The following is a 7,265-nucleotide window of genomic DNA, read 5'->3' on the forward strand; positions in this document are numbered from 1 at the left end:
GGGAGGGGAGCTGCTGCATTGTAAATTTTGGTCAATGACATGAGACAAAGTATATGTGAACTGCTGTATGAAAAGTGAATTTACTTTGTAAATCTTCACCCAAATCCTAATAAAAAAAAAAAGTTTGAAATAATTTAATCATATAATGATATAAATATTAAGTTATTTTATGTGAAAATGAAACATCATTTTTTTTATACTAATGGTAATTACTGTGTAATAGCTGAAGGTGGTTTATTTATTTATTTATTTATTTTCATTTTAAATAGTCCTGAGAACTTAATTCCTAGTTTGTTGAGTCTAATAGCTAAATTAAATTGCATTGTTCAACGTTGATAAAATTTTAGGTTTTCATACTTATTTCATATTTTTATCACTACCATAATAATTGTACAAGTGTGGTTTATTACTCCTTTACAGAACCAAGAATAAGAGAGGGGAAGGAAACTACCCAAGGACAGACACCTGTATCTAAAGATCTCAAATCTTTCTAAAATAAAAAATCAAGGTCACTGCCATTGAGTTGATGCTAACTCTAGCTACCTCCACAGGGTTTTCAAGGCTATAAATCTTCACGGAAGTAGATAAGTTCATCTTTCTCCTGCAGATCAACTGGTGGGTTCCAACCACTGACCTTTTGGTTAGCAGCCAAATGCCTTAAATACCTTAACCATTGTGCCTCATGTTGTTGTTGTTGTTAGGTGCATTGGATCGGCCCCCACTCATAGCGACTCCACGTACAACAGAATGAAACATAGCTTGGTCCTGCATCATCCTCACAATCCTTGCTATGCTTGAGCCTATCATTGCAGTCACTGTGTCAATCCATCTTGTTCAGGGTCTTCCCCTTTTTGCTAACCCTCTACTTTACCAAACATGATATATCCTTCTCCAGTGGCTAGTCTCTTCTGACAATATGACTAAAGAGGGTAAGACAAAGTCTGGCCATTGTCATTTCTAAGGAGCATTCTGACTGCACTTCTTCCAAGAAATATCTGTTCATTCTTCTGGCACTCCATAGTATCTTCCACATTCTTTGCCAACACCACAGTTCACAATCATCAACTCATCTTTGGTCTTCTTTATTCATTGTCCACCTTTCACATGCATATGTGGTGACTGAAAATACCATAACTTCAGTTGTTGTTGATGTTGTTAGGTGCTGTTGAGTCGGCTCTGACTCATCACTATGTATAACAAAATGAAACACTGCCCAATCCTGCACCAGCCTCACAATCCTTACTATACCTGAGCCCATCATTGCAGCCACTGTGCCAATCCATCTCATTGAGGACCTTCCTCTTTTTTGTTGACCCTCCACTTTACCAAGCATAATATCCTTCTCCAGGGAATGATCCCTTCTGACAACCTGACCAAAGTAGGTGAGAGCAAGTCTGGCTATTCTCGCTTCCAAAGAGGATTCCAACTACACTTCTTCCAGAACAAATATGTTCATTCTTCTTGCAGTCCATGGAACTTTCAGTATTCTTTACCAACACCACAACTCAAAAGCACTAACTCTTTTGGTCTTCCTTATTCATTGTACAGCTTTCACATACATATGAGGCAATTGAAAATACCATGACTTGAGTTGGGTGTATCTTAGTCTTCAAAGAGACATCTTTGCTCTTCAGTACTTCAAAGAGGCCTTTGCCCAGTGCAATATGCCATCTGATTTCTTGACTGCTGCTTCCATTGGTGTTGGTGTTCAATCTTTTCTACACTTATTGTGATCCTGCTTATTGGACCATTTGTGAAGATTTTTGTTTTCTTTATGTTGAGGTATAATCCATCAATCTTCACCAGTAAGTGCTTCAGGCCATCTTCACTTTCAGCAATCAAGGTTGTGTCATCTGCATATCACAGGTTGTTAATGAGTCTTCTGTCAATCTGATGCAATGTTCTTCTTCTTATAGTACAGTTTCTCAGATTATTTGCTCAGCATACAGATTGAGCAACCCTGACACACTCTCTTCCTGCTTTTAAAACAAGCAGTATTCCCTTGTTCTGTTTGAACAACAGTCTCCTGGTCTATGTACGGGTTCATCATGAGCACAATTAACTATTATGGAATTCCCATTCTTCTCAATTTTATCGTTCATTTGTCATGTACTACATAGATGAATGGTTTTGCATAGTCAATAAAACACAAGTAAATATCATTCTAGTATTTTCTGCTTTCAGCCAAGATCCATCTGACATCAGTAACGATATTCTTCATTTCTCATCCTCTTCTGAATCCAGCTTGCATTTCTGGAAGTTCCCTGTTGATGTAATCTGCAACTGTTTTGGATTACAGTCAGCAAGATATTACTTGCATGTGATATAATGATACTATTCAATAATTTCCCCATTCTATTGGATCACCTTTCTTTGGAATAGGTACAAATATGGATGTCTTCCAGTAGTTGGCCAGGTAGCTTTCTTCCACATGGCACAGATGAGTGAGTGCCTCCAGTGCAGCATCTGTTTGTTGAAACATCTCAATGGGTATTCCACAAATTCCCGGACACTTGTTTTTCACCAGTTTCTTCAGTGCAGCTTTGACTTCTTTCTTCATTACCATTGGTTCTTGATCATATTCCATCTCCTGAAATAGACAGATATTGACTTTTTTTTTTTTTTTTTGGTACAGTGACTGTGTATTCCTGCAACATTCAATATTTTCCCCATAGAATCTTTCAATATTGCAACTCAAGGTTTGAATTTTTTCTTCAGTTCTTTCAGCTTGAGAAATGCTGAGCATGTTCTTCCTTCCTTTTTGCTTTAATTACTCCAAATGGTCTTGGCACATTTCACTGTAGTAATTTGCTTTGTCTCCTGAGCTGCTCTTTGAAATCTTCTGTTCAGCTTTTTTGTCTTGTCATTTCTTCCATATGCTTTAGCTACTCTTCATTCAAGGGCAAGTTTCAGAGTCTCTTCTGACATCCATTTTGGTCTTTTCCTCATTTTCTGTCTTTTTAATGACCTTTTGCTTTCCTTATAGATGATGTTCCTGATGTCATCCCACAATTTCTCTGGTTTTTGGTCATTGGTGTGTAATAACCATCAAATCTATTCTTCAGATAATCTGTAAATTAAAATGGGATATAATTAAGGTCATATTTTGGCTCTTGTGGACTTGTTTAATTGTGGTCAGCTTCAAGTTGAACTTGCATATGAGCAGTTGATGGTCTGTTCCACAGTCAGCTTGTTTTGACAGAAGATATTGAGCTTCTCCATTGCCTCTTGCCATAGATGTAGTCAATCTGATTACTATATATTAATCTGGTGAGGTCCATGTGTATAGATGTCATTTATGTTGTTGAAAAAAGGTATTTGCAATGAATAAATCATTGGTCTCGCAAAATTCTATCATCCGATCACCGGAGTCATTTCTATCCGCAAGGTCCTATTTCCCAACTATTGGTGATTCTTCTTTGTTTCCAACTTTCACATTCTAATCTCTGGTAATAATCAATACATCATAATTTTATGTTTGACCAATTTCAAACTGCAAAAATTGGTAAAAATCTTTAATTTCCTCATCTGTGGCTTTGGTGGTAGGTGCATAAATTTGAATAATAGTAGTATTAACTGGTCTTCCTTGTAGGGATATAAATATTATCTTATCACTGACAGCATTGTACTTCAGTATAGATCTTATATTTTGTGATGATGAATGCCATGTCATTCCTCTTCAATTTGTCATTCCTGGCATAGTAGATCATATGTTTATCCGATTTAAAATGGCTAAACCACTCCATTGCAGCTCACTGAAGCCAAAGATTTCCATCTTTATGCATTCCATTTAATTTTTGACAAATTCCAATTTTCCTAGGTTCATACCTTGTGCATTCTATGTTTTGATTATTTATGGATATTTGTAGCTGTTTCTTCCCATTTTGAGTCTGGCAGTGTTTCATCATTTTGTATATAAGGTTACTATGAGTCGGAGCTAACTCAATGGTACTTAACAACAACAAATTGGATTTTATTAAATCCAACAACATATTAGATTTTATTAAATTTGTTGACAACAACAACAACTTCAAATGCATAAACTTGTCCGATGCCTTTAAAGACCAAGGGAGGAAAAAAAAAAAAAAACTGCCATCAAGTCAATCCCATCTCATAGTGACCCCCATCAGGTTTCTGAGGTGGTAAATCTTTATGGAAGTAGATTCCCCGATCTTCATTCCAGAGAGTGGCTGGGGGATTTGAACTGCCAACCTTCTGGTTAGCAGTCAAATGCCTTAGGACAGTGAGTATACATGACAATTTTTGACCTTGCAGAATTTTGAAGAACACTGAAGTTATTATTGAGATATTATTAACATGAAAATCTTATTTTCATGGAAATGTAGACATTATCAGTAAAAATATATCTTGATGCAGGGGTGCCCTTGACATTGTTTATAGAATAAAATCTCTTGTGGAAAACTACTATAAGTTTTTTTCTTTATGACTAAATAAAAGCAAGTTTATTAATGGAATATTTTTAAGTATCTGGAAGCTTATTAATATTTTTATTAGTCATATTATACTTTTAGCAGTTATAACTTATTACATAAATACATTACTAATAGCTAAAGTAAACCAAAGATGTGGGTGGTGTGGGGAAAATGGATTTTATCCTAGTTTTACTACTTTCACTCACTCACTGCCATTGAGTCAATTCCACTCATTGTGAGCAACATAATCTAAGGCCCTATGCCCTCTACCTCTTGCCTAATTTATTTATAAATTTAAATATCTATAGACTCTTTTGAATTTTCAATACACTTAGTCATAGCATCTGTGAATTTCTGGTTTGTTTATTTTTTCTGTTCATTCTAGCTTCTATGTTTTTTTTTCCCCCTCTTTTTTAGGAATCATTGAAAAATGGAAATGTATATGCTTTCTGAGAAGCAGAATAAATAAGTATGAGCTTCTCTCTTATAAAAACATTGCAAATCCCTAATTTAACTTGACATCAAATAAAAACAAATAAAAAAATAAACAAATAAAAATCTCAGTGCCATCAAGTTGATTCCAACTCATAGCGACCCCTCCTTGGGTTTCTGAAACATTATCTCAGGAAGTTTGCCCAGTCTTCCTTCTGAGGAGTGGCTAGTAGGTTTGAACTGCTGCCATCCATCTGGTTATCTGTCAAATGACATAGGCACTATGCCATCAGAGCTCCTAAGAAGCATCTAAGACAATATTTATTTTTCATTTATACTAAGCCTGTTATACTAGTAAAATAAGTCAATAACCCATTCTCCACTGGCTGTCACTTATTACAATTTCCTGTACTTAATATTGGACATGTACATCTCTACCTTCTCTTTGTATGTCTGTCTCTTTTCTATCTAGCTATACATCAGTCTTCTATCTGTAATTGGCTGAATCAATAACAATCACAGCAAACAGTTAATCTTCAGAGAGTACTTATTGTATACTAAAACACATGATCATTCCATAAATATATTTATTAAAAAAATCAGTGTGATTTCCATCATATTCTAATATAAAAAAATGAAAAGTGAATCTTGGAGAATTTAAGCAATATGCTCAAGGAAACTCAAATACGATGTAGTGTATCCCACATGGAAAACATGATTTACCTAACCACTCTAGTCTTTATCAGTTTATATACTTTTTTTGTAACTGCTGTTGCTATGAAAAGATCACAGGAATTCTACCGTTAAGACTACTCTGTAATACCAATATTCCCATAAAATATCAAAAATCAAATTCTAGTCTTTAAAAATGCTTAAGAATATAAAAACTGCTGATTATTTAGCAGTTTAGCAGTCTGTTTTTCTTTTTTTAAAGATAGAAACATGGGCAAAGTGACCTGTATGATCCTTTTAATCTAATTGCTATGATTTTATAAGCAATCTTGTATTCTATTCAATTTCTTGATTTGAACCAGAAAAGAAAAATGATGATCAACTGTTAACATCCTTAAAATGAATAGATGCTTTTCTTTAAAAAAGAACAAAATCAACCCACTGCTTTTGAGTGATTCTGACTTATGGTAGACTTATAGGACAAAGTAGAACAGCTCCTGGAGGGTTTCCAAAGCTAACAATCTAATGGAAAGGTGCTCTGGTGGCACAGTGACTAAGGCATTTGACTGTTAACCAGAAGGTTGGCTGTTCAAACCCACCAGATGCTTGATGGGAGGAAGGTGAGGCAATCTACTTCGGCAAAGATTCACAGCCTTGGAAACCCAGTCGGGGTCGCTATGAATCTGAATTGACTCTGTGGCAGTGGGTTAAATCTTATGGAATCAGTTTGCTTCATCTTTCTTGCTGAGCGTCTATTGGGTTCTAAGCAATAACCTTCTGGTTAGCAGCCAAGTCCTTTAACCACTGCAGCATAGGGTTCCTTCACTTTAAAAAGATTATAATGGGCATAGTATAAGTATTTATTTCAACATTTCACTTTAACTTCCTTCTTCCTGGCCATGTGTCTTACACTGGTAAGGATTTATAAAATTATAAATGCCATATTATTTAATTCAGCCTTGGCTAAAAAATAGCACATGTAGCTAGAAGGAACAAGTCTTAATTATAGAAGCTTAACAAGCAAAACAGTGGCATTATATCATGCTGTTGCTTTGAGATGGCAAAACACCCAACAAACCATTATATTTTAGAAGAAATATAGTGAAAAAAAGCTAACAGATATGATAGATTTTAAATTAAAATCTATACATATTCAGAAGTTGGTCTATAAATGTTGAGATTTTTTCTGTGGATTACAGAACACTTAAAAAATTCTGAAGTAAATATTTGTTTTAATGATTCCAATGGCTTTTATAAATGTAAGAGTAGGAGTATTTGTTACAGAGAATTAGTTTAGAATAATATTTTTCATATTGAGTACATTAGTCCAAATATAAAAAATCTACCCTCAAAGATTATACAAAATATAACTATCCAATGCTTCTTTTTATTATAGACAGAAATAGGAGACCTGAGAAATAAAGGTAGCATTAACCTCTTGTATGAATTTACATTTTTATCCAAATATCTAAACCACGTATGTATGAATTATTAAATGTGTATTTCTTTTATTTTCATGTATTTACTATGCAATGTTATCAAGAGTATATTACCATAAGTCACAGAATATTGCAGGTAAATTTAAATCATGTTGTAAAATAATATAATTTCAGGAGTTTTGGCAAGATTGCAGACTAGGCAGAAGGACTGCACAGACCCTCTTCAACAAAGAAAAGGGAAACCAATTAACACAGACACAGAAGATAATCTTGGACCCCTGAGCCTTGA

The sequence above is a fragment of the Orycteropus afer genome, unplaced genomic scaffold (assembly GCF_000298275.1).
Source record: "Orycteropus afer afer isolate SDZICR_OR568_19922 unplaced genomic scaffold, OryAfe1.0 scaffold00604, whole genome shotgun sequence".
NCBI lineage: Eukaryota > Metazoa > Chordata > Mammalia > Tubulidentata > Orycteropodidae > Orycteropus > Orycteropus afer.